At 51.3% G+C, this 18,366-nt stretch overlaps 1 protein-coding gene across 1 annotated transcript in view; it reads left to right on the top strand.

Moving 5' to 3' along the window:
- LOC144729503 (plexin-A1-like) overlaps positions 1-18,366 on the top strand; it is a 156,120-nt gene that overhangs the window by 117,169 nt on the left and 20,585 nt on the right. The gene's annotated exons all lie outside the window — the stretch shown is intronic.

Raw genomic sequence — 18,366 nt, 5'->3', positions numbered from 1 at the left:
GAAACGGTGAACGACGGAAGTCAAGCTCAGGGTCGCTGGGGTCCTAGCGAGGCGCAAGCACCTCGGAGCTGCCGACTGCTCAGCGCCCCGTGATACAGCGATCGAGGAAGCAACAAACACGACAGAACCAGGCGGGACACATGGCCTGACGGATGGGCAACAGACGGACAATGAGAGCTGGTGACTGTGGACGTGGTAGACAACAGAGCGAGACCAGAGGTAACGTTGTACGAACGAAAGCCAGTGATGATCAGGAGTGGCAGTGGTGATGGTTCAATCCAGTCAATCCACTGCTGGATGAATGCCTCCCCATGCAATGTTTGACATAGGGAATCTTTTGTTTTTACCATACTTCAATGATGCTGGTCAGTGTGGGCCGGGCCGGTGAAGAGTGGTGGAGGTGGAGTGGGGCTCACTGATCTTAGCCGTTGCTCAGAACCCAACGCAGATTGTCAGGTTTCATCGTGCAGTGCGCTAACCACTGCACCACCGCTCCTCCCTCCCCCACACGAACAACATATGTTTTGCAATTCATTTTAAGAGAACATCTAAAATATTTTTTTTTGCCATGTCAATTCATTGCTGCCAGAATAGCAACTGCGCAAGGGAGCGAGAGGGTGAAAGACGTGCAGTATTCACACCAAAAAAAAAACATGGCAGTGCGCTGAAGCAGTAATCAATCGGAATGTTTTTTTTTTACGCGACAAACCTTACTAATTGGCTGCGTCGGCTGGTGGCGGGGTTTAACGGCACAGTTATATTTACGGGATCTAACCCCCACCCCAACCCCCCCCCCCCCCCCCGAACGCAGAGGGGTAGCGGTAGGAACGCTGACGACTTGCGCACGTCGCAAAAAAAATATATAATCGCGCTCGCCGGCGCGGCACAAACTGTTTGCTTATCGGCGAGGACGTTTATGAAGCCAGTGGCAGCCTGGTCCATTGGGCCAGAGAGAGCGCGCGCGGGGGGGTGGGGGGGCTCGGTGCCAACTGTCCGTCGGAGCGTTGCGCAGCGAGCGTAGCACTCGAGAGGCGACTGAATTTCATCCGCGACGGCTCGCCGGTCGGCTGGAGTAGGCGGCGCGTGACTGATAGCCCCGCGGTTCATCGCGAGATCGTAGAACGGATGCGGTGTGTGACGGGTTGCGCAGGACCCCGAGGAGCAACACTGTCACCGTGTACAGACACGGGAACCCCCGTGGGTAGGTTAATACAGGACCCGTAGTCTAACGCAGGACCCATAGACTATCACAGCATCCATAGACTATCACAGACCCATAGACTATCACTGGACCCATAGACTAACACAGACCCATAGACTATCACAGGACCCATAGACTATCACTGGACCCATAGACTATCACACGACTCATAAACTAAACAGAGAGCCAGGGCTTAATTTTCCGTGTCGCTGGTAGACCCGAACAGGCACGTGACCAAAACAGCCAAAGCCACAGTGAGAGGCAATACTGGATGTGGTGTGCCGGGGGCGACAGATTTTGCGGGTCGCCAACCCCGGAGAGGGGTGGTGAGGGGGGCGCGCGGGGGGACAATCCTGCGATTTTTGTTAACCATCACCAAAAAAAGCGGTCAGAGTTGGGCGTAAAATCCGCCTTGATCCGCTGCCTGCTGACTCGCACCTCGTTATTCGACCTTGTGTGTGGGCGATTCCGTCCACTTCTAACGCCCACCCACCATTCACCCCCCATAGATACACACACACACAGACACACATAGATTCGTCTCTTCTTTACGGATCTTTTGTATATATATATATTTTTTTCATTTCACTAATTACGTTTTTGAGCCAGCGGGCCAGGATATTTGGGCAAAATCTCGGCCAACTTTTCACCCAAGCAACTGGCGAGAACAGACTAATTGTTACTAACATTAACATATTTAAGAATCACAATTAATGCACAAACAACACATGTACTATACAAAGAAGAATGAACATGAAACATTTCAATATTAAAATCGTATTTTGTTGTTGTTGACAATAACTTTCATCCCAATCCTGATAGTGTTGAGAACGCTGGGTGACTCACTTTCGCTCTCCGTTGGCTTTCCAATTACGGTACAACTCCTCATATTCGCAGTGACATGGGTGGAAGAAAATTGCGTGGTTCCCATTATCCGCGGGATAATCCGCAATTTTACTCCTCTCATCCGCGGGATTCAATATCGTGGCTAACGCAGCAGATAATGGGAAGAATGTCAAGCGAAAAAAATTTCGCCCGTAAATAGTGCAGCGATAAAGTTTGTCGAGATCCCCCATGTACTGCGACGCACACGCAGTGCGATGGCAGGTCGAATCACGGAGGGTACACCGCCACGTGACTGTATCATGCCTTGTACTGTATCACACCGCTCCTTCTGCACTATTTCCACTGAAATCCATCTTCTGCATTATTTGCACTGAAATTTTCCACCAAGTACTCCGTCTTTGTCCGACTGATCCTCAACCCATTCCCTTCAATCGTTTGCACCCAGATCTTCAAATCACCTTCCACTACCCCTTGGCTTTCACCGCATAGCCACAATGTCATCTGCAAAACAGCATACACCAGGAGGGCTCCCTCTGAATATCTCTTTTTAGTGTGTCCAGCACCAGGACGAGCAGTAAGGGGGCTCAGGGCGCAACCTCACTTCACTCACGCTTTGACTTGAAAGCTCTCCGATGCCCACAGCTGCTTCGCTTATGCATTTCCCCTCCTTCATACATATCCTTGACCAGCCGCACATATAGCTCAGGAACACCTCTTCTTCACAAACACCACCCTGTCGTACGCTTTCTGGAGATCAATAAACACCACGTGCAGGTCCCGTGGTGTTTATTGATCCATTGTTGACCTTCCCTGTCTGCATCCAACCTACTCTTGCCAATACCCACCAACTTGCTCAGTCTCCTTTCTATGATTCTTTCCCAGAGTTGCATGGTGTGACTCGTCAATGCTATTCCGCTGTAGTTCTCACATTCTTGCAGAGTTCCCTTTTCCTTTAAAGATAGGAACCAGTGGACTCTCTCTCCATGCATCCGGCATTTTCTTCTCCATCCAGATTTTCCCAAACAGCCCCCATCAATATTTCCTCACCCTTTTTGCCCATTAACATAAACACGTGAAATGGAATCTCATCTGGCCCCACTACCTTTTGATGTGTCATGCTCCCCAGAGCCTCCACTACCTCTTCTCTGGTTATAATCTCTGCAACTACTTCAATTCCTCGATGTTCCTAAACCATTTCGCGTCTTGGGTTTTCCACATTCAGCAACTTCTCAATGCACTGTTTCCATCTCTCTCTAACCTTTATCTCATCCAGGATTGTCCCTCCTCCACTGTTCTCTACGATATTCACATGGTCGATGCCCCTGGTCTCTCTCTCTCTGGCTCTTGCCAAACGGTATACCATCTTCACGCCTGCTTTGCTGTCAAGCTTATGGTAGAGTTGTGCACACGCTGATGTTTTCGCCATTGCTACCACTCGCTTTGCCTCTCTTCTCGCTGCCAAGTATTCATCCAGATGGTCCTTCTCTCTCGTGTTCTGCCGATTCTTTCTTCTTGTCATTTGCACTTCATCACTCCACCAGCATGTTTCCTTCTGTTGCATCTGTCTTCCTTTGCTCACTGCCACTGTACTACCTGCTGCTTTCAGTATGTCACTCGCCAGGTATTCCCATAATCAATAACGCCCCCACCCACCCTAGGCCTTACTCCGTTTAACTTCTCCACAGCTTGCCTGCAGAAATGTGTTTTTTTTTTGTTCTCATTGGTTAGTTGCCACCACTTCACCCTGCTACAGTTATTTCGTCTCACATTACTCTTCCTAACCGCTTTCACTATGCAATCTGCCACCAGTAGTCTATGTTGTCCAATCACACAAAACTGTCCAGGGATCACTTTGCAGTTCTCTACTCCTTTCAGGTGCTTCCTCCTCACCAATATAAAATCTATCCGGCTCTTCGCCTCTCCACTCTGATAGGTCATCGAATGTCCCTCACGCTTTTGGAAGAAGGTATTCACCACTGCAAGATCACTTAACTGGGCCATTCCAATAATATTCTTAGGTTTTTTCGGCAAAGTCACGTAGGTAAAACAAATGAAAATTAATAAAAGTAAAATAAAAAATAAAATAAAAATCACGACGTTTCGGAGGCAACACAACCCTCCGTCTTCAGGTGGAACCGTCACAGCACGATAGCTGTATCAAGTAAGAATCTAGAATTCATTCCAATAATGTCCTCTCCTCCCATTTCCTACTGCAATATCTGCATCCTCTATGTTTTCTTTCATCTCCGTCCTTGCTTCTTTCCACTCTTCCATTTAAGTCTGCGCCCATCACCGCTGCTTCATCTACCGGTAAAGCTCTGAAACTCCTGGTCTAAGCTCTCCCCAAATGCATCCTTTTCTTGCCCACTGCAGCCCATCTGCTGGGCATACGCACCCACCACATTTACATCCCCAGTGTTCAGTTCCAGTCTGACTATCATCAGTCTATCATTCACTCTTCTGACTTCCACCACCTTTGTCTTCATCTCCTCACTCAGCAGAACTCCAACCCTATTTCACCTTGCGATTGATCCATGGTATAACAATTTTAAACCACAGCCAATTTATTTCGCTCTGCTGCCTTTCCATTGTGTTTCCTGGATGCATGCGATATCGACTTTTCTCCTTCTCAAGCAGTCCTCTAATTCCTGACCTTTTCCTGTCATTGATCCAATATTCCATGTGGCCAACCTTATCTTCCTTCCGAACAACCTTCTGCTCTTTCCATTTTGTTTCCCCATCTTGATATGTGCAGACAACATACTACCACATCCCGGACCTGCACTCCCTGCATCGACAGAGTCATTGGGTCCCCAGATTCTTCGCACCCGTTAAGCCAGGACTTCAAGTTTCATTTCATTGATTAGGTATAGCCCTGTGAGCCATGCGGCTCTTGAGTCGGGTGCAACCGCAACAAACAAAAACATGAACAGAGAACATCTTAGAGCGACGACGCGCAACAGAAACATCCTGGATAAACCAGCAAATCTTCAAGAAAAATAAAAAAAAACACCGTATTACAACGCTGTGTGCAAAAATTCCAGTGTGATGCAAGTCAAACAACAACAACAACCATGAGACAACTTAGATTCAAGATATCAGGCCAACTCTGCACTTCCGCAAGAAACATGGCTTAGCCATATGACTTACGCATGTAAATGTGTTTTCCGCTAACAGATACCCACTGGATTCCATGCAGCAAGTTAAACACTTCCGAGGATGAACGCGTGCCGGAAAGCGATACTTAATTTTTTTGTGCGTGCATGATTTTTTCGCGAAATTGTTTACTTGGGTATAATGAATTTGACATATTATGTGCTGGTAATGGCTTCTAATCTTGCAGGGCATTGTAATGGAAATTGGACATCTGCTATAGAATAGACATTAAAACAAAATAAAAACAGAACATCGAGGTGCCTGGCTGACTCAGGGGTCAGAAGAACGTAGCCGACACGAAATCCACCGCAATGAAAGTGGATTTTCGCTAAATTTGGCAAAAACATTACACCTCTGAGAATGAAGCGGTTGCACTTGCCTCCCTTTGCAAGAAACATCTCTCGTTAGCGGGGCCACGTGGGGATGCGCCGTTCCCCCCTTGTGCAGACAAGGGGGGGGGGGGAAGGTCACTTGGAAGGGATCTCAGAATGAGTTCAGTCGCATCTCCTTCCAACCGTCTCGCCTCGCGACGCGAGACGCCCGGTGTGGTGAATATTACAACACAAATACAATATAAAGGAAACAAAATACACTAACCTCATTTGCTACGGGTCGCTCGCCTCCGAAATGCAAGGGGTGATGCACAGACACGCGAGAGAAATCTCAACACACGTACGTGCGTACATCAGAGAGACAGCAAGGGTTCCCTAATTTTGACAAACACAACCAAAGCACGAGCCCATTTCGTCACTCCGCCGCCGCCACCACCACCACCACATGTCGTTCGGGTGCCGGGTGGATCATCGTTCCATCGCAGGAGCGTGAGAGGTGGCGCCGGCTTGGGGATGTCCTTCACCCAGCAGTGGATAGATCCTAGCTGATGATGATCATTTGGGACACCAAATTCGGCTGCACGTCTGGGCCGCAGCCACCCCCCCACCCTTGCGCTTGCTACGTCACTGCTGCTGATGAGGATGAAACGACAGCAGCCACTGTTCGTTGTTAAGCTGTACGATATGCACAGCGGCTGTCAGCTGTTGTCGGGGGCGCAGGAGGGCGGCGGTGGTCATGACGGGGGGGGGGGGGGGGGGCAGCGTTCAATGTGTTGCTACGAGAGGTCGCAAACTCCCGAGCGCGTGTCCGGGTCACAGGTCAGAGAAACGGGATGGCTCCCGGCCAATGCGGGGATGAACGCCGGTGTGTAAATGGGAGTGTACGCGTGTGTGTATAAGGTGGGGAGCGGTGGTGCAGCGGTTAGCGCGCTGCGCTACGAACCCGGCGACACGGGTTCGATTTCCGCTCACGGCCAACACCAGTGACGATGAATTATCTGAACCGGTCCTGGGCCTCCCCTAGGTCGACTCAGCCTCAAATGAGTACCTGGTGCGATGTGTAAACATCGCCACTGGGGAGACAAAGGCGGTCGAGTGTGGTGCTGGCCACCCACCCCCTCGTGTACTGTTGCGGCCTTCATAGGTGCTCGCTAACAGCACTTGCCCCAACAGTCTGTTAAGGCTATGAGGGGGATCTTTGTCTTTGTATAAGGGTGTAAAAACGTGTGTGTGTATATATGGGTGCGTACATGGGTGGTATGGCGGAGCCTCAGGTGGTGGCTAAAGCACATAAATTTGGCACAGTAGGGGGCACAGGTTTGGCATGGGCCACTCATCTCAGTCAGTCGACCCGTGTCACCTGGATCTACCCCGTGACCTCCTGCCAGCGGGCGTTCGACACTTCACGTGGCCTCAACGTGCACATAGCCTGGCACAAGCGCCGTGGTGAAGTCACCGCCACTTAGTGGCGAATGGCGGTTGTTGTTGTGTATGGTGGTGTGTACGCGGGTGGAGCTTAGTGGTGAAGGCACTGGGCCACGAACCCGGCGACCCGAGTTTAATTCCCGCTCACCACCAACAAACAAACCAGTGTCGATTATTTGACCTAGGGTGGACAGAGCCTCCACTGAGTAACCTGGTCCCGTCTTGCGTGATCCTGGCCACATCACCACCCCTCGTGCGCCGTGCTGACCTTCATAGGTGCTCGCTAACAGCACTTGCGCTCACAGTCTATTAGAGACGAGAATGGGGGATATTTGTCTTTGTATGTCGGTGTGTATGCACGCAGCGTGCCAGCGGGAGCTCAGCTGTTCGTGCGTAAGGGGCTCTGAGTTGAACTGAGTGACCTGAAGATCATGGCATCGCTCGGTGACACGAAAAATAAAACTCTGAACACATTTGTCAATAACGCTGTTTAAAGTAATTCTAGATTTGAATTTTTCGTGACTGCAAGGATTAATATTCTTAGGTTTTTCGGTAAAGTCACGTCGGTAAAAAAATAAATGAATAAAATTAAAATAAAAATCACGACGTTTCGGAGGCAACACAAGCTTCCGTCTTCAGGTGGAACCGTCACAGCACGATAGCTGTATCAAGTGAGAGAAATTCCAAGAAAACAGTCCTTGTATATATACTGGTTGAGGGTGGGAGGAGCCAAGGTAGGCCCTGAATAAAGTACATGTGACGTTTAAGGCAATGGCACTTCTTCAGGGTATTTGAGTTTGCATTCATGGGGCTGACTCCACCGCCCGTCAAGCTCGTCCTCCCCCTCTTGTCTCAACATTCATCATCAGCCATGATCAATCCGCTGCTAGATGGATGTCTTCGCCCCACACCCCCCCCCCCCCCCCGAATCTCTAGAGGCGTCGCGACGCAACCATTCACCCGCAGCTACATTGCGAGACGATTTCCATCTCCGTCGCATTAGCGGCCGCAACTCCCTTTTTTCCTTCCACGCGGCAAGTTCACGACCGCCCGTCACGTGGTGGACGTCTTTCCCAGGCCACACGCTCCCCGCCCGTGAAATTGGTTAGAGCCGCTTTGTCATCAGCGCTGACGCTGCGACATTTGCCCGTGTCGCGTGGAGCGGTGCTGGAGGTGGGGGGGGGGCTGTCCCGATCCCGATCCCGAATCTGCCGGCGTGGCCGGCCGAGGCCCTAAATGCCGACTTCGTCCTTCGACTAATGGCTCGGAAATTTGATTAAATCCATCCGAACCCGCCGGAGTATAATAAAAAAAAATACAATCTCCATTACTTCCCCTTTAATTTCTAACGGCTGGCTGAGCGTCGTCGCAAAGGTGGTGGGTGGAGAGAGTAGCGAGGCACGAGGGATAAACGACAAAAGGTAGAACGGCAAAACACGTACAGAAAAACAAACAAACAGCGTAAATCCCGCGCGACCTTTTGAATGAATCTAAACGGTCGCCGCTACCGCTGCTATTATTTGGGGTAACTATGATGACGACGACGATGATGATGACGACGGAGGGGGCTGCCCTGCTTCGCGTGTTGGGCGCACGCGCGGCCGTTTCACGCAGTCACAAAGGCGGTAATTGTAAATCTTTAAAGGAGTGCCCGCAGGTCGCCGTGCTCGCTGACGTTTTTATTGCCAAACACGCGGAGCTTACCGCTCGCCACCACCACCCCCCCCACCAACCACTCCAACCTGAAGGAGCGAAAATTTGTGTCTGACCCGTCAAGGGAGCGGACCCTGCGCGCTTGGAGCCGACGAGGATACATTGTCATCGTAACCATCATCACAGCCGCGCCGTTGTTATTATTACTCATTACCTAACTGCCCAACGGGGATGTGGCAGCAGCGTTGGCTGTGCCCGTGGTGCGATAGCGTGGTTGGCTACTGGAACAGTGTCCCGAATATAGCACGCGGCCCATTGATGCGATGTGTCGTTTTTTTAGAAGTTATTTTTATGATTTTTAATAGTATACAGGGTGATTCAAAGATATGGACCCGATTTGAAATCACTATATCTCTGCAATCACGAACCGCCCATGAATGAAACTCTTACCACTTGAAATGGGCGGGGCATCGAGTTTCAAATGATGACCGCTCGATGCCTCTCCCAGCGCACAAACAGCCCCTAGCCTCAGTCATTCGCAAGACGGCGACCCCGCAACATACAAAGGGCGTTTTGCGTTCTGCAGTTAAGCAAGACTGAATCCGTAATTGCGGTGCAGCGTGCGTTTCAACTGCGTTTTGGCATCGATCCGCCAATGACAAAGAGCATTCGGCGTTGGTACCGACAATTTGAGGAAACAGGCTGTTTATGTGCCGGGAAGAGCACAGGGCGACTACGCAGCTCAGAGGAAAACGTGAGAAGAGAGGCGTTTGGGACGAATTCAACTATCGTCTTGATGTTGTCCGTACAGCAGGTGGAGGGCACACAGAGCATTAATAAAATGGTTAGTAAAACCTGATAACTCATTAAACCGTTTGTAACTTTTCGTGTAATTGTAACATGCTGTCGTCGTGAAATATACTGGTTTCAAATTGGGTCCATCTCTTTAAAACACCCTGTATATGTCCTTTGTCTCTAAACTCCAACCGGAAGGAGCGGCTACTTGCGTCTGACTCGCCGAGGGAGCGGGGCCGTGCGAAGTGTGGAGCGAACCAGGGCACATTGCAGAGGTCGCAACCGGGTACCCGATACCCGTACCCTACTCGATACCCGGCTACCCGTACCCGACTGGGTACGGGTACGGGTAGCCGTTTGCAACCCTGGTGCGTGGTTGGGTACTGCAACATTGTCCTAAATATAGATACGATTTTAAATGTGTTTAGGTTAACTCTTATTAATAGCGTTTCTGTTTTTTTCTCTCTCTAAACTCCAACCTGAAGGAGCGGAAATTTGCATTTGACTCGGCAAGGCAGGGGAACTTACGCGCTTGCGAAGATCATTTACTCTCCGCCGCAACTGGACGAACATTACCATCATCATCATCGCAGCCGGGCTGGTATCATTCAAAGATAGTTGGGTGACTGGTGGCAGCGGAGTTGGCGGTGCCCGCGGTACGATAGCGTGGTCGGGTACTGGGACAGTATCCCGGATCGAGTAATGAGGAGCATTGATGAGATTTTAATAATTAAACATTTCAATTCTTCAGTTTTAATAGCAAAGTGTATCAAACGAGTTGCCAGAAACTTGACGATTATTAAATGTTAATTGCCTCTGGTTCATGTAAGAACAAAAACGTTCATTCTTGAATTGAATTGTGACGACTCGGAATTGAGATAATCGCCGGGGAGGAGGGCGGAGGGGGAGGGGTCGGGAATGGGCGAATACGTCTAACCCTAATCACTATCATCATCATCATCATTACGCTCCCCGCGATCGTCAAAATGAACAGCGCCTCGTGATAGGTAAGCGGTGGCCGTCCTGCCATGAGAATGTAAAAGTTTCACCACTTCCCCGGTTCCACTAATACATTAAAGTACCATTTCGATTTGAAGCTTCTTTCGTGACTGCAGGGATTCATCTTCTTGGTTCTTTCGTTAAAGTCACGTAGAATGGAAATAATAAAATAATGAAAATAAAAGGTGGAGAACAGGTCCACCTGAGGACGGCTGCTTGCGTTGTGGCCGAAACGTCGTGAGAATTATTTTATTATGTTTTATTTTTATTATTTTATTAATTCCATTCTACGTGACTTTACCGAAAGAGCCAAGAAGATTAAACTACCAGGTAAAGGCCCATTGAGCTCAATAGCTATTTTTCAGAAGAGACCTGGCCAAAAGTGATAGCCCAACGAAGTGGCTTATCACGTGGGGAATTTATAGCAGCAGCAGCCGTTGATTCTAAATGTCGAGGGAAAAACCGGAGTCTCCGGAGAAAAAAATCCACGCGATCACGGGGAGAACACGCAAACTCCAAATATGCAGCCTTTAGGATCGAACCCACGACCTCGTGTGTATCAGGCGAGGTAGTTCACATCTCGCCACGGTGGCGCATGGGAGGAAACCGGAGCACCCGGAAGCACACGCACGCGTGCGAGTGGCTCAACAACTCTACACGGCAGAGGTTGGGGCCCACGTCTGTTCCTGTACTCACCGAACTCCTCCTCGACGCCCTCGCGGAGTGGGGGGGGAGAATAAGTGAGTTTCACAACATTAGCGCGGCCCATCCACCGCCAGCCCTCGCTGCTGCGCCTCCCACGACGTGGGGGACCTCACAGGCCTTGGTCCCATCGCTCAGTTGAGTGTCGTCATCCAATGTTGACATTGACCTCGCTGCCGAGGAGCCCTAGTCCAGGGGGGCCTCCGAGTAATCACAGGGACGCACCTGCGCTCGCAGCAGTCGGCGTCTCGGTACGTGGGGGGTGGGGGTGGGGGGTGGGGGGTTCTCACGCCAGCGAAGATGATTCGTGTCTGAACGACGCCAGCAAGTGACGAGCCACACCGCCGACCCCCAGCCCTCCCCCGGTGGGAGGAGGGAGTGGAGAGGGAACGAGGGGGCTGAGAGTCACCCGTGCCATGCGCGTCCGGTGTGCGACGCGGTGTCGTCGTCATCAACCTTGGTCTATCCACTGCTGGAAGAAGGTATCCTCTAAGCCGTCGCCATCTCTCATCGTCTCGCTTGAACTGAACCGAACTTCGTTCGTACCGTGCATAGCCAACCGTGCCTGCGGTGAACGCACTGCGATGCGAACCCGGCGGCTCGAGTGGGAATCCCGTTCAGAACCGATAACAGTGGTAGCTATCATTTATTTTCACCGCTTCTAGGTTCATTCGGCCTTCGATGAGTATGTGGTGCAGTGTGAGCGCTGGAGAGATAAAGGCGCCCGGGTGTGATCCTGGCTCCCCACCCCTTCGCGCGAAGAATCACGCTTCAGCCTGTTAACGGCAACATGGGGGGGGGGGATCTTTGTCTTCGTGCCGAGTTCAATTTTCAGCCACAGCTGACATCAATGGCTATTGACGCTTCAACCGGTACTTCGCCTCCCCTAGGTCACCTCGGCCTTCAATGAGCACCCGCTGTGGCGTGAGAACGTCTGCAAACGTTTTCCTCGGCGGTTTGTTTGTTGTTCAACGAGCAGCACGAGCTGGTGGTCTGGATAAAGCCGAGAGCCATTGCACGCGCGACATGAGTGGCCGTCTGTTCTTTTAATTATGTTTTATCTTGCAGCACTTTCCCCCCACCAGTCTCGCGAGCGACGCAACATCTCTGCCTTTGTTTTGTACGTGCGTGCGTGCGCGCGTGCGTGCCTGCGCGCGTGCGTGAGTGCGTGCGCGCGTGCGTGCGTGCGTGCGCGCGTGCGTGCCTGCGCGCGTGCGTGTGTGCGTGCGTGTGCTCACCACACCTGGGATCACACTCCGACGAGGGTTGGACGCACACGTTAATTCAGGCGCAAGTTCCGAGAGGTCCCATCTGCACGCGTTCATCACACAACCCCATTCACACCGCGCGCGCGGGTGGCGAGGTGGTCAGGGTGTGTGGAGGAGCATCATCACTGCAGCGCGGCGCCCTCGCGTTCGAATCAACGCCACGCGCGCATGATGGCCCATGGACGGCACGTGATGGCTGGGTCACTGCGTCCCGAGTAAGAACAAAGACTGGCGGTGGTTATACGGGTGAGACCTAAATCGTGGCAGGGATTGGGTTGCTGGTCTTCTTATTCCTCCTCCTCCTCGTCTTCCTCCTCCGTCTCGTCCTCCTCCTCCTCCCTCCTCCTCCCACCTCCTCCTCCTCTGTCGTACGGCTGACGATGTAGATGCAGGGTGAACGACTACAAGTTCACACTCAGGTGGTCGAGCCCAGATAACCGCGTCAGGAGCAGCGAAGTCGCATCGCCGCAATGTCTCCTTCGTGTTTGTGGACCGGGGCATTGCGTCGTTGCACGTTGCAACGGTCTGTGCTGGATGACCCACGGTCACGCACTCCTGGATAGTTTTATTATGCATTTTCCATTTGTGCACCAGGTATCCGCATCTGCCATGGTTTGTGCGGTCGATGCGATTTAGGGTGGACCATGAGCTTCGTGGAAGATCGAAACCCAGGGATATTCTGTGCTGGATCTTTCACGAGGTGTTTGTCAGTTTCTTTTTTTTTAACTCCATTCAGCTCTCCGAGCTTCATCGGGGTTGAATTCGCAAGGGGTTGATGGCGTATGACGGGGAGGGTTCTTCACGCTTTGTACGGACAACAGAGACGGCGGAATGATGCGAGCGCGTGCGATGTGGGGAGGTGTACGGATAAGACCGGCAGAGGGAGTGGGACGGTTCGAGTGATGCTGGGTGATTCTTTTTCCGATGTACAGATTCGACTGAAGTGCGGATTAGACCGACGCAAAGATTAGACGATGCACGGATTAGACGGAGGTACGGATTAGACCGATGCACGGATGAGACCGGCAGTGGAATACATCGAGCGTGCCCAGGATGGACTCGTGGGGTATTGGGAGAGCCGCCGTGACAGCGAGCCACCCGGCTCGCTTTGAGCGAACTCCGACACGGAGCGACGTTATTTAAGTAAAAAAAATTAACCCGTAAAAACAAAGTTTTTCACTATAAATCCTTTATATGCGTGGCGGCTAGAGTCCTCTCGTCCTCTGGATTGAGATGGATGCCACCTATGGGTCAGATGATTGTCTGCCACCATTATGCAATTGGTAATTAAATATTTATTTATTTTCCCCTAAACAGTGTAAAATTTTGGAAAAAAAATTTCACGTAAATTAATTGTACAACGGGTCTTTGTGCAAAATATCAGCTCGATTGGATCACACAAAGTGGGTTAAAAAACGACCGAAAGATTTGCACGGTCGTAAGCGCGCAAGCAAGCAAGCACGTGAACTTAATATAAAGGATTTAAAAAAGAAAGAAAACCTCCCCCGCCCGTTCGTCTACCGTCGGCGGAGAGGGACTTCTCTGCTCCGCGAATCGCGCTTTGTTGGAGCAGCAGCAGAGCGGCAAAAAAATAAATCGGTTCCACTCTGAAACCCGCTGCGGCGAAACGTGGGCGCGCCAACCAAAACGCTTTGTTGCTGCTTGTTGTCTTTGTCGGGGTTTGTTTTGCATTAATATTGCCAGCGCATACATCCTCGCTGTATAACTCGCACCCACCGACAGACTCAATTGAGGGTGTTTGTCACAATTGCAGACGGTTTACTTTACCGCGAGCGGCGTCTCCAATCGCTTGTTCGATGCGCGTGCTCGTACGCGTGCACGTGTTTGTATGCGCGCGCGTGGTTCGTGCGCGTGAGCATGTTCGAGCGCGTGCACGTGTTCGTGCGCGTGCACGTGCTCGTACGCGTGCACGTGTTTGTATGCGCGCGCGTGGTTCGTGCGCGTGAGCATGTTCGAGCGCGTGCACGTGTTCGTGCGCGTGCACGTGCTCGTACGCGTGCACGTGTTCGTATGCGCGCGCGTGTTTCGTGCGCGTGAGCATGTTCGAGCGCGTGCACGTGCGCGTACGCGTGTTCGTGCGCGTGTTCGTGTGGGTCCACGGAAGAATGAGCCAGGTGTTGTTTTTCTTCCGAGCGCGGCGGTGGGTGTGGAGGCTCATCTGCAGGCTTGCTTTCGCTGCTGTGAGCCCAGAAGCCACAGCTCTGCTGGGGAAGCGCTGTGCTTCTAAACCGAGACAATTGCGCCGACGCATTCGGTATTTCTTGTTTTCCTATCAAGGGCCCAGCGTTCCAAGCGGTCAGCAACAACCCGCACTAGTCAAGGAATCGATAGATGCGATTTCATTTTCAATGCAATGTGGGGTTGTGAACTATTTCACGCACTCGTGAAATGTCGGCCAGCAGCTTTACGATGCCAATTGTGCTGTTGGTTTTAATTAAAATGTGTGTTTGGTTCGGAGCAAAGTTTGTGAAGCGTTCTCAGTTGCAGTGCGCATCTAGCCGTAGTACGAGCTGTGGATATCTGTGTGGTGATCGGATAGTAATTAAATTACGATCCAATCACAGTGGGCGCCACGGTAGCGAGATGTTAACGACCTCGCCTGGTATACAGGAGGTCGTGGGTTTATACCCGACCCTGACGCATGTATATTTTGAGTTTGCATGTTCTCCCCGTGGTCGCGTGGATTTTTCTTCAGGTCTTCCAGAGTTTCCCTCCACATTTAGAAACATGTGTTTACAGAATTTGCTTTACTCTCAGTTTTCACCATCATCATGACCCATCCACTGCTGGATGAAGGGCTTCCCAAGCCACCATCACCCAACCCTTTACGATCCTGCGATGTGTCGATTCACGGCGTAGCAACTTGATGAAGAGCAACGTGCTGCCCAAGTCCGTGTTGTAGATTCGTGGGGCCAGGAACCGTCTTCAAGTTGATGCTCAGTGGATTTTTACTGCATCGCCTCCGTTGCAACTTTAACGCTTTTCACGGCGGCTTTTCGAAATCAATCTGGCGCAGACCGGCGCGGTGAAGTATGGTGAACAAACAAACAAAAAACACTGCCAAGGACTGACGCAGTGCGGTGGGGGAGGCCGACCCGTGGCAGTTGAGTGACAAAGCACGGATACAGGCACATGTGCAAATTGTGATTTGTAACTTCGATCCTTACCCGTGCATCGATAGTTCAATGTTAATGTGCCATTTTATTGAGGGACTCGCTGTGGTCTGGGACTGTTTTACTGTCCATTTTGCTGCCTTGCCCAAGCTTGATAAATCGGACCTATATAACTGCTTAGTTTTATTATTTATATTTAGTGATTGGCTTATTCTTTTCCCCCTATTTTGTACCACTATCGTTTTTTGTTGTTGTATCGTTTGCTGCTATAACTTGCTGACCGCCCAATACCGGGGCATCTGTGAAACAAAGGGCTTCATAGCTCAAATAAGGATTCAGATGAAATGAAGAGTCAGGATCTCGGGTTACGCGGAAGAGGAGCGATCGCGGGTTTACACACGTGGCACGTCGCGACGGACGGACGGACGTAAACCTGTTTGAATATTTGCTGTACACCGCTGCGGTGTTCAAGCCCCACTAAGGTCAGAGGGGGTCAGCCCAGTGGGGGGTTATTTGTTTGATAGGGCAGAGAGATTGGCGGGGGGTGAGTCACGTGAGTCGGCACAAGAAAACCGACGCGGTTTTGAAAACACATAAATAAATGAATTCTACAATAATAAAATATATATACACACAAACGGACCGAACCGGCGCCACGCAGAGGATGAAGCAAATGCGAGGCGTCTAGCGCAAGGTGTGAGCGAGCTCGGGGGTTATTCATGAAACGGTCTCTCTAAGCCACAGAAGTACGCGTGGGCGGCGGGGAGATGGGGGTGGGAGTGGACATGACGGGTGGGAGTGGACATGTGAAGGGTAATCATGACTTTTAGGGCTTTTAGAAGTCGGAAGTTCATGAGCATTGGTTGGGATTGGGGGGGTGGGTGGGGGGGATGCAGTCACTCTTGTCTGGTCCCAAATAGTCGCACGCCTCTCCCCGTTTGTCTGCGATGATTGATTTTTGTTTTAATACAGCACGTGTTTTTTTGTTGTTGTAATGTTTAGCAGCTCTCTCGCGTTTTCACCCGGAGAGTAAATGAACGGACGAACACCGCGCGCGCGAGGCAGGTTGCAGCGGTGTGTGCGGAGGGGGACGCGCCAGGAATGTTAAAGCCCCATTTCACTACCGCCGTATCTATTACTGTTTATTATTATTATACGCCGCGAAAAATTGGAATTGCAAAAATCTCTCGCTTTTTGACGGACGAGACCCGATTCAACCGAAGACCATTCCTTTTGGGCCACAATTGATCCGCAGCATTTTTAAAGTTCAGCGCTTGAAGGAGGCTTCGAGAAGTGAGTCGTCAGATTCCCTTTAGCCCAAGGGCAATCAGATCTGCTTTGCATTTAAGCCTCAAATATATTGAGGCTTAAACACAAAAGCGCGTTTTATGCACGGGCCCGCAGCTCTGCCTGCTGTGACCCCCCCCCCACAGCCCCCCACCCCTCCAACCAACACAGGCGCCCCCCCTCTACCGCCGCCACCACCGCTGGCACCCCACCAAACCATCATAGTCGCCCCCTCCTCCACCAAAGCCGCCCCACCCTCCACTGCCACTGTGACCACCACCACCCTCGTAGCCCCCCGCAAACCATCATAGCCGCCCCCTACATTTCTACTGTCACCACCACCCTCGTAGCCCCCCCCCCGAACCATCATAGCCACCCCGCCCCAACTGCCACCACATCCACCCCCGTAGCCCCCCCCCCCGGACCATCATAGCCACCCCGCCCCAACTGCCACCACATCCACCCCCGTAGCCCCCCCCCCCCGAACCATCATAGCCACCCCGCCCCAACTGCCACCACATCCACCCCCGTAGCCCCCCCCCCCCCCCGAACCATCATAGCCACCCCCCTCCATTGCCACCACCACCACCGCCGCCACCACCACCACCGCCATCGTCGTTATCGTCTTCGGCATCGCGATCCGTGGGCACATAGCCCGGTCGGTGTCCACTGCACAATTTCGTTTCCACTTTCCTCTCCGTCTTGCGCCGATCTGCTCGAGCAGGGCCGCATCTTTCTCACGCCGATCGCTCGTGACGTCGTCAAGCCATGGCCTGGGTAATCACTGCGCTCTTTGTTTCCCCCCTTTGCTTTATTCTCACACGTCCAAGACGCAATTGCGTCTTTTACCTGAAGATTCTGGGCCGGGAGGAGATGTTTGGTTGCTTTTTTTTATTGCACGGAAGATGTCTGTGAATTTAGAATCTGTCTGTCGGTCTGTCTCAATGTGTTATCCACTCACAGCTCAATGCCGATGCCTGTCATTGACGGGGGGGGCCTTTTGGGATCTTCAGCATCTCTTGCCGAGATTCCCGTCCAGTTCCATCCCCTTCCCATCTTCCCGTCTTCTCTTACATATTTTAAAAATATATATATATTAGGACGGTTGTCTATGTACGGTGCGAACAACGTTCAACACACACACATTGTTAGCAATTGCTTCACTTTGGCCCTCTTGCACATGCCGCCTTTATGTTTGGCTTTTGTTTTTGAAGCTTTATTCCGATTGGGCAATCGGCGTCATGTGACGCGAGAGGCAATCGACCTGCAGAACGAGATAACGCAGAGCTACTTCTGAGGGTGCCTTCAAGTGATCCCATTATCTATACACTAGTGGGGGTCGGAGGGGGGGGGGGGTTTGGGGGAAGGGTTGCATATTTCCACATGCCTTGCAATGGAGATAAACATTCGTCACATGACTCACTGTCAAGCACCGAAATATTTGTGGCATGTCAGTCAAATAATAATTATCTGAAATTCTGAGAACAACACAGACAGTTTAACACGTAGGCTTTCGCGACCATTATCAATAATATTTGTTTCCGTTTTCGGTTCGTTCGAGTAAATAT

This window comes from Lampetra planeri, chromosome 32 (genome assembly GCF_965212315.1).
Source record: "Lampetra planeri chromosome 32, kcLamPlan1.2.h2, whole genome shotgun sequence".
NCBI classification, from domain to species: domain Eukaryota; kingdom Metazoa; phylum Chordata; class Hyperoartia; order Petromyzontiformes; family Petromyzontidae; genus Lampetra; species Lampetra planeri.
Note: the sequence above shows the minus strand (reverse complement) of the source record. Positions and strands in the feature narration are given on the sequence as shown.